Genomic DNA, 10,628 nt, shown 5'->3' on the forward strand with positions numbered 1-10,628 from the left:
CAGCAGAAAAGGAAGCAGGCACATCTTACCTAGTGACAGGTGAGAAAGGCTGTGCAAGAGCGGGGAAAACTGCCTTATATCTCTGAGACCAATATCTCTGATAAATATCATTGTAAAAATCCTTAAGAGAATACTAGAAAACCAAATTCAACAACACATTAAAAATATCATTCAACTTCCTCTCAAGCTTGGCAGGGACCCGCGGGTTCAACATGCATGTCAAGATGTGTTATTTCTGTTTGGGGCCCACCTACCCTGGCCATGGCATGATGTTCATCCGCAATGACTGCAAGGTGTTCAGATTTCGTAAATCTAAATGTCATAAAAACTTTAAAAAGAAGTGCAATCCTCGCAAAGTTAGGTGGACCAAAGCATCCCGTCCAGAAAGCAGCTGGTAAAGAGCTTATAGTGGATAGTTCATTTGAATTTGAAAAACGTAGAAATGAACCTATCAAATACCAGCGAGAGCTATGGAATAAAACTATTGATGCAATAAAGTGAGTTGAAGAGATGATCAAACAGAAACACCAAGCTAAATTTATAATGAACAGATTGAAGAAAAAGAAAGAGCTACAGAAAGTTCAGGATATCAAAGAAGTCCAGCAACACATCCATCTTATCCGAGCCTTGCAGGCAAAGGGAAGCAGCTGGAAGAGAAGATGGTACAGCAGTTACAAGAGGATGTGGACATGGAAGATGCTTCTTAAAAATCTCTGTAACCATTTATATACATTTGAAAATGGATATTGGTTTATTTTTTACATAAAGTCACTTAAATGGTTTATTTTTTACATAAGGTCACTTACATAAGGTCACTTAAATTGGTTTATTTTTTACATAAGTTCACTTAAATGAAAAGTGATTAAAATATCTTTCCTACATTGCTATCTACAAAACATCAGATATGACGGATGTTAGATTGCATTCCAGTGTTAAATCTTCACTGATAGGGCCAGGCGCGGTGGCTCAAGCCTGTAATCCCAGCACTTTGGGAGGCCGAGGCGGGCGGATCATGAGGTCAGGAGATCGAGACCATCCTGGCTAACACGGTGAAACCCCGTCTCTACTAAAAATACAAAAAATTAGCCGGGCATGTTGGCGGGCGCCTGTAGTCCCAGCTACTCGGGAAGCTGAGGCAGGAGAATGGCGTGAACCTGGGAGGCGGAGCTTGCAGTGAGCCGAGATCGCGCCACTGCACTCCAGCCTGGGGGAAAGAGCAAGACTCCGTCTCAAAAAAAAAAAAAACTTCACTGATAGATGTACTTATGTAAACCATGAAAATTCTACTTACAACTATAGAAGTGAATTGTGGAAGTAAAATGGTTCTGCCATTTGGACAGTGGCACTAGGCGGCATTTGTGTAATAACTAATGGCAAAAATTCATGGCTAGTGATGTATAAAATAAAATATTCCTTGCAGTAAAATATTCCCTTTATTAATGTTATAAAAGGGGGGATATGGCTGGGCACTGTGGCTCACTCCTGTAATCCCAGCACTTTGGGAGACAGAGGCGGGCAGATCACCTGAGCAGGAGTTCGAAATCAGCCTGGCCAACATGGTAAAACTCCGTCTCTACTAAAAATACAAAAAATTAGCCAGGCGCAGTGGTGGGCACCTGTAATCCCAGCTACTCTGGAGGCTGAGGCAGGAGAATCGCTTGAACCCGGGAGGCGGATGTCGCAGTTAGCCGAGATCACCCCATTGCACTCCAGCCTGGGTGACAGAGTGAGACTGTCTCAAAAAAAAAAAAAAAAAAGTGGGGGGTGGATACAAGGAACTAACAATTTGTATGACAGTGTCAAATATTATTTTGATTTTAGTATATCCTGTTTTAGTTTATTTGCATCTTAGAAAAGCATAATGGCATTGTTTGATGAAGCCTAATTATGCTGAACTGTTTTGACCTGATTTAACCGTTCTGATAGGTAGTTGTGGAAGTTGGAGATGAGAACTGAATAAATGGCACTACACCCTAGACTTTCCACTTTGGAGGATACTAAGTTCTAACTTGTGATTCCTGGTAGAACAAACTTTATTTTTCTAGCCTAGCAATGATCTAGAAGCAGAGGAATCCCAGTGCCTTCTAAAAGTTATTATGTGGTTTTCTTTTTAAAAAAAACTCCTGTTTTTGTGAAGTAGAATTTATGGGTACAACATCTGTTCATTATTTGCACATAAAAGAAAACCATTTTTAAAGTAAAAAATAAAAATAAATAAATAAAAAGATCATTCATCATGACCAATTGGAATTTATTCGAGGGATAGAAAGATGGTTCAACATACACAAATCAATCAATGTGATACATTATATGAACATAACCAAAGACAAATCCTTATGAATATTTTAAGTAATGCTTAAAATACACGTGATAAAATTTAACATTGGTTCATAAGAAAACCCTAAAAGCACTGGGTATAGAAAGAACATACTTCACCATGACAAAAGCCATATATGATAGAACCACGTCTCAATTATATTAAATGGGGAGAAACTGAAAGTCTTTCCTCTAAGATTTGGAACAAAAGAAAGATGCTTACTTTTACTGCTCTAATTCAACATAGTCAGGGAAGTTGTAGCTACAGCAATCAGACAAGAGAAAGAACTAAAGGGCATTCAAGTAAGGAAGAAAGAAGTCAAAGTAATATTGCATGCAGATGATATAAATTATATTTGGAAAACCTAGTCTCCATCAAAATAAACTATTAGAACTAATAAAAAAATTTAGTAAAACTGCAGCACACAAAATCAACATACAAAATGTAGTAGCATTGTGGCTAGGCACGGTGACTCAAGTCTGTAATCCCAGCACTTTGGGAGGCCAAAGGGGGAGGATCACTTGAGGCCGGAGTTCGAGACCAGCCTCGCCAATATGGCAAAACCCCATCTCTACGAAAAATTCAAAAACTAGCTGGGTGTGGTGGCAGACGCCTATAATCTCAGCTACTTGGGAGGCTGAGGAAGAAGAACTGCTTGAACCCAAGAGGCAGAGGCTGCAGTGAGCTGAGATTGCACCACTGCACTCCAGCCTGGGTGACAGAGCAAGACTCCATCTCAAAATAACAATAATAATAATAAAAAAAACTCCATCTCAAAAAAAATTAGTAGCATTTCTAAATGCCAACAGTGAACAATCTGAAAAAGAAATCAAGCATGTCATCCCATTTACAATAGCAACAAATAGAAAGAAATGCCCAAGAATAAACTAAACCAAAGAAACAAGAAGATTTCTATAATGAAAACTATAAAACAGAAGATGGAAAGATATTCTATTTTTATGGACTGGAAGAAGCAATACTGTTAAAATGTTCCTATTACCCACAGTAATCTAGAGATTTGATGCAATTCATATCAAAATACCATGACATTTTCCACAGAAATAGTAAAAAAGATTCTAAAATTTATATTGAACAACAATAGACCCAGAACAGCTAAAGCCATCATGAGCAAAAGGACAAAATCAGAAATTACATTACCTGACTTCAAATTATACTACAGAACTATAGTAACCCAAACAGCATGGTTCCGGTATAAAATCAGACACATAGACCAATAGAACAGAATAGAGAACTCAGAAAAAAATTTGTATATCTACAGTGAACCTATTTTCAACAAAGGTGCCAAGAACATACATTGGCAAAGGGACAGTCTTGTCAATAAATGATGCTGAGGAAACTAAATATCCATATGCAGAAAAATAAAACTAGATCTCTATTTCTTAGCATATACAAAAATAAAAGCAAAATGGGCTAAAGACTTACATCTAAGACCTGAAACTATAAAGCTACTAAAAAATCCCAAAAAACTGGGGAACCTCTCCAGGACACTGGACTGAGCAAAAATTTCTTGAGTAGTACCTCACAAGTACAGGCAACCAAGCAAAAATGAACAAACAGAGCTGGGCGTGCTGTTTCATGCCTTTAATCCTAGTACTTTGGGAGGCTGAGGTGGGCGGATCACCTGAGGTCAGGAGTTCAAGACCAGCCTGGCCAACACGGTAAAACCCCATCTCTACTAAAAATAAAAAAATTAGCTGGGCATGGTGGCACACGCCTGTAATCCCAGCTACCTGGGAGGCTGAGGAAGGAGAATCACTTGAACCCGGGAGGCAGAGGTTGTGGTGAGCCGAGATTGCACCATTGCACTTCAGTCTGGGCAACAAGAGCAAAACTCTGTCTCAAAAAAAAAAAAAAAGTAACAAACAGGATTACAGCAAGTTAAAAAGCTTCTGCACTGCAAAGAAAACAATCAACAAAGTGAAGAGACCACCCACAGTATGGGAAAACTATTTGCATAGTATCTATATGACTAGAGACTAATAACAGGAATATATAAGGTACTTAAAAATGCTATAAAAATGCATTAATTCCATTAAGATTGGATAAAATAATTGTTTTTCAAAAGAAGACATACAAATGACAAACAGGTATATAAAAAGGTGCTCAGTATCACTGATTGTCAGGGAAATGCAAATCAAAACTACAATGAGATATCATCTCACTCCAGCTAAAATGACTTTTCCCCAAAAGACAGGCAATAATACATTTTGCTGAAAGTGTGAAGAAAAGTGAACTCTCATACACTGTTTCTGGGAATATAAATTAGTACAGTGACTATGAAGTACAGTATGGAGGTTCCTTAAAGAACTAAAAATAGGACTACCGTATGATCCAGCATTCACACTTCTAGGTATACATACTAAAAAATAAAAATAATTAGTATATTGAATAGATATCTGGCCTCCCATGTTTATTGCAGCACTGTTCCCAATAGCAAAGTTTTGGGATCCACTTAAGTATGCATCAACAGAGAAATGAATAAAGAAAATGTACTACATACACACACACAATATTATTGTGTACACACAATAAGTACAACTTAGCCATAAAAAATGAGATTCTGTCATTTGCAACAAAGTGGATGGAATTGGAGGATGTTATACTAAGTAAAATAAGCCAGGTACAGGAAGACAAAAACTGCATGTTCTTACTTATTTGTGGGATCTAAGAATTAAAACAACTGAACTCATGAAGATAAAGAGTAGATTATAGTTATCAGAGGCAGAGAAGGGTAGTGAGGAGGGATGATTAATGAGTACAAAATTGTAATTAGAATGAATAAGATCTAGTATTTGATAGCACAACAGTGTGACTACAGTCAGTAATAACTTATTGTACATTTCAAAATAACTAAAAAAGCATAATTGGAATATTCATGATACAAAAAAATGGTACATGCTGGAGGTGATGTATAACTCATTTACCCTGGTGTCATTATTAAACACTTTAGGCCTGTAAAAAAAAAAAAAAACCTCTAGTCCCAGCACTCCGGGAGGCCGAGGCGAGTTGATCACTTGAGGCTAGGAGTTTGAGACCAGCCTGGCCAACATGGCGAAACATATGAAAAATACAACAGACAAACCAACCAACCAACCCAGCAACAACAAAACAGGTCTACCCTGGAGTCATACTCTAATTTTTTCTATTTTCCTCCCTTTCTGATTCTTTATCCCACTTTCTTTTTCTTCCTCTTCCTTCTCCTTCTTCTTTGTCAAATAGAGGATTGAGTTATTATCATTGATCCATACAAAGTCCCTCTCTCATTTATTTTCTTTAATTCCCACCCCCCATTTCTATTCCCTGTCTTCCCATGTGCAACCTTCCTAATATGTTTGATATGCATCTTTTTGTTTGTATGTATTTTTAGAAAATGTTTATTGTTTTTTGTGCCAAAAAAAATTAATAAAATTCCTTCCAGTCCTAAAAAAAAAAAAAACTCAAGAAACACATAAATATATACACTTACTATGTACCCACAAAATTAAAAAATAAAAAAAATTCTATTTACCAGGAATCTGTAACAGTTATATAAATTTACATATTTTTGTGTGTATATTACACCAAATATTGACAGAAATGAAGCAAGAAATACATAGCAACACAATAATTGTGCACTTCTAGACCAGACCCCACTTTCAATAATGAATAGAAAAATCAAATATAAGGTCAATAAAAAAACCAGAAAACTTGAACATTATAGGCAAATAGACCCAATAAACATGTACAAAACTCTTCAGTCAAAACTGGCAGAATACATAATATTCTCAATTGCACATGGCAAATTCTGTTAGGATACATAACAAGACATACAAAATTGTAAAAGATTGAAATCATGAAATATATCTCCTCCGACCAAAATAAAATGAAACTAGACATTAAAAGAAGAAAAAGTGGCAAATCCAAAATTACTTGGAATTCTTTTTTTTTTTTGAGACGGAGTCTCGCTCTGTCGCCCAGGCTGGAGTGCAGTGGCGCAATCTCGGCTCACTGCAAGCTCCGCCTCCCGGGTTCACGCCATTCTCCTGCCTCAGCCTCTCCGAGTAGCTGGGACTACAGGTGCCCGCCACCACGCCCGGCTAATTTTTTTGTATTTTTAGTAGAGACGGGGTTTCACCGTGGTCTCGATCTCCTGACCTCGTGATCCGCCCGCCTCGGCCTCCCAAAGTGCTGGGATTACAAGCGTGAGCCGCCGCGCCTGGCTACTTGGAATTATTTAAACACACGCTTGACTATATTTTTGTTCAAGGGTAAAAAAATTTAATATTTTTAAGATTTTAATACTATCAAGAGTTATCTACAACTTCAACTTTATATCTATCAAAACCCCAATGGTACTTTTTTGCAGAAATATTTTCAGAATCCTAAAATTTCTTTTAGGGACAATGACTAGGCATTTGTTTTTGTTCCCAAAAAACAAGAACAAAGAGGCATTACACTTCCTGATTTCAAAACATATAACAAAGCTACAGATATAAAAACGATGTAGTACTGACATAAAGACAGATAATTATATAAGGGAACAAAACAGAAAGCCCAGAGGCAAACCCTTTTGCATATGATTAAATGAACTTCCACAATATAGCCATGATCATCCAATGGGGAAAGAAGAATATCTTTAACAAATAATGTTGAAAACTGAGTATCTTCATTAAAAACACCACAAAGTTGGATCCTTTCCTTTCTCCAGATACGAAACAATCTTTTAAAGGGATTAACTAAACATAAAAAACATAACTAATGAAATTCTTAGAAAAAGTATAGGAGAAAATATAATGACATCAGTCTTGGCACTTTCTTATGTATGGAATTAAATGTATAAATAACAAAGAATGGAAAAACGGGAGTATATCAAATTCCAAATTTCTACACATCAAAGGAAATGGTGAAGTAGAAAAAGGTAAAAACATTTGCAAATCACATATTTGATTGGTGTTAGTCTCAAGAACATATAAACAGTTCCTAAAACTCAACAACAAAAAAGTGAAGAACAAAATTAAAAATGAGAACAAAATTGAAATGACATTTCTCGAAAAATATACAAATGGCCAATAAGCATTTGAAAGGATGATTTACAAAAATGCAAAGCAGAATACAATGAGAAATTATCTCACACCAATTAGAATAATGATTACAAAAAAAATCTGTCAAGAATGTGGAGAAGTGAGAGAGAACATTTGTAAACTGCTGCTGGGGAAATATGACTCTGCCAGTATAAAAAACAATATGGAAGTTTTTCAAAAAATTAAAAATGGAATTGTCATAGTATCCAGCAATTCCACATCTAAGTATGCATACAAAATATAAGACACATAACCTGGAAGAGATATCTGCACACACACAATATTTGTTTATTATAGCAATGTTTACAAAATCCAAAAGGTAGAAGCAACCCAGATGTCCCTAATGAGCAATTAAAAAAACGTGGTGTATATATATACATATATATATATGCCAAATATATATACACACATATATGTGCACTATAGTGGGTATATATATATATATATACACACAACATATGTATAAACACACATATACACACAATAGTGTTATTCAGCCTTTAAAAAGGAAATTTGGTCACATTCTCTAAGAATAAATCCTGAGAATGTTAACTGAAATAAGCCAGTAACGAAGTGACAGATAGCGTATGATTTCATTTTTATGAAATATCTTAAGTAGTCAAATAGAAACATAAAGTAGAATGGCATTAGTCAAGGGGTAGAGAGAAGGTGAAATAGGCAGTTGTTATACAAGGGGTATTGAGTTTTAGTGTTGCAAGATGTAAACATTCTAGAGGTCTTTTGCATAAAAATGTAACTATATATAACACAACTGAAACATACACTTAAAAAGATTGAGGCCAAGGTGGTTGGATCGCCTGAGGTGGGTAGTTCGAGACCAGCCTGGCCAACATGGTAAAACCCTGTCTCTACTAAAAATACAAAAAAATTAGCTGGGCATGGTGGTGCACGCTGTAATCTCAGCTACTGAGGAGGCTGAGGCAGGAGAATTGCTTGAACCCGTGAGGCGGAGGTTGCAGTGAGCCAAGATTGTGCCACTGCACTCCAGCCTGGGCGACAGAGCAAGACTCCGTTTCAAAAAAAAAAATTTAAGATGGTAAATTTGATGTTATGTTCTTTACCACAATATTTTTCTTAAAGGATAACTAAAAAAATCAGAGTTATAAAGCTATCCAAAAATTACCTTCAAATCACAAGTGTTTCACATAGAGAAAATACAGATTCATTAACAAACACACAGTAAAACTAAGATTATTTTCCTGACTACTCACCTGGACAAGATAAAAAAAACATAAAAGATCAGCCAAGAAAAAATATGTAAGATAAGCTATGAACAAAGTTGGGGTCATATTTATAGACAACATGCACATTCATATGTGTAATTTAAGAATGACAGCCATCTAGCTGATTCATTTTCTAATTAAGCTCCACATTGACTTAAAGTGCATATATAGAGTTGCAAATTGTCATCCAAAGCTATAATGCATAAGTAAAACCAAAAACACAATAAACTGATGTCAAGGAATCTACCCTAAAAGAGAAACTCAGTAATATGAATTGTACAACAAAAACAAGAGAAACCTATACCCATAAAATTCTGTAGGCTACATTGATGTACTATTAAGAAATAATTTTGCTAGATAACTACAGTGTTCAAATGTGCTTGTGCACTTCTGGAGTGGACACATTTGCAATAATTGGTGTCTACCGTATGGCAGTAATTTTTTTTTCTTTTTTATACTTTTTTTGTGAGACAGAGTCTTACTCTGTCACTGAGGCTGGAGTGCAGGGGCAGGATCTCCGCTCACTGCAACTGCCGCCTCCTGGTTTCAAGCCATACTCCTGCCTCAGCCTCCCGGGTAGCTGGGATTACAGGCGCATGCCACCACGCCTGGCTAATTTTTGTATTTTTAGTAGAGATGTGCTTTTACCATGTTGACTAGGCTGATCTCAAACTCCTGACCTCAAGTGATCCACCTGTCTCAGCCTCCCAATTTGCTGGGATTACAGGCATGACAGCCACTGCTCCTGGTCCTTTTTATTCTTGATTTATTTATTTATTTTAACATGTGTGAGACCAATCATCCCTGGTTGCTACAGGAGAATAGCAGACAGGTATAGTTAAGAAACAACTTTATTTTATTTTATTTATCTTTTTTTTTTTTTTTTTGAGACAGAGTCTTGCTCTGTTGCCCAGGCTGGAATGCAGTGGTGCAATCTCGGCTCACTGAAAGCTCCGCCTCCTGGGTTCATGCCATTCTCCTGCCTCAGCCTGCAGAGTAGCTGGGACTACAGGCGTCTGCCACCATGCCCGGCTAATTTTTTGTATTTTTAGTAGAGACGGGGTTTCACCGTGTTAGCCAGGATGGTCTCGATCTCCTGACCTCGTGATCTGCCCACCTCGGCCTCCCAAAGTGCTGGGATAACAAGCGTAAGCCACCGCACCCAGCCTATTTATCTTTTTTTGAGATGGAGTCTCGCTCTGTCGCCCAGGCTGGAGTGCCATGGCACAATCTCAGCTCACTGCAACCTCTGCCTCCCAGGTTCAAGCGATTTTCCTGCCTTAGCCTCCCACATAGCTGGGATTACAGCTGCCCACCACCATGCCCAGCTAATTTTTGTATTTTTAGTAGAGATGGGGTTTCACCAAGTTGGCCAGGCTGGTCTTGAATTCCTGACCTCAGGTGATCCACCTGCCTCGGCCTCCCAAAGTGCTGGGAATACAGGCATGAGCCACCATGCCCAGTCAAGAAACAACTTTATTTTGAGCACAGGAAATGACAACAGCACTTAACAGCTATATCATAGTCTAAATCCTGCTTTGGCAGTAAAATTTTACAGAAAATGCACTACAGTCATTAAGAAAATGCTCTAATAAGAAAATTTTAATAAGCATTTAAAGACAGTAAAGATAATTTGTTACTATCAATATACTGATGCTATTTTTACACAAAATTAAAAGTCTGCAATCCAGTCTTTAGAAGCAAAAAAAAAAAAAAAAAAAAAAGCCTTAGACTTCTAAATAAAGTAAAAACGTGTATGTTGAAAACATGAGTCACTGATATATAAAATAAAAATTTTGGAATAAATTATATAATAATTTCGATATAGGCCGGGCGCAGTGGCTCAAGCCTGTAATCCCAGCACTTCGGGAGGCCGAGGCGGGCGGATCACAAGGTCAAGAGATTGAGACCATCCTGGCTAACACGCTGAAACCCCGTCTCTACTAAAAATACAAAAAATTAGCCGGGCGTGGTGGCAGGCGCCTG

At 37.2% G+C, this 10,628-nt stretch overlaps 1 pseudogene; it reads left to right on the plus strand.

Annotated features, from left to right (window-relative positions):
- The first annotated feature begins 212 nt into the window (after positions 1 to 212).
- Positions 213 to 707, plus strand: LOC129489874 (probable ribosome biogenesis protein RLP24; annotated as a pseudogene).
- The last annotated feature ends 9,921 nt before the right edge of the window (positions 708 to 10,628 follow it).

This window comes from Symphalangus syndactylus, chromosome 9 (genome assembly GCF_028878055.3).
Source record: "Symphalangus syndactylus isolate Jambi chromosome 9, NHGRI_mSymSyn1-v2.1_pri, whole genome shotgun sequence".
NCBI lineage: Eukaryota > Metazoa > Chordata > Mammalia > Primates > Hylobatidae > Symphalangus > Symphalangus syndactylus.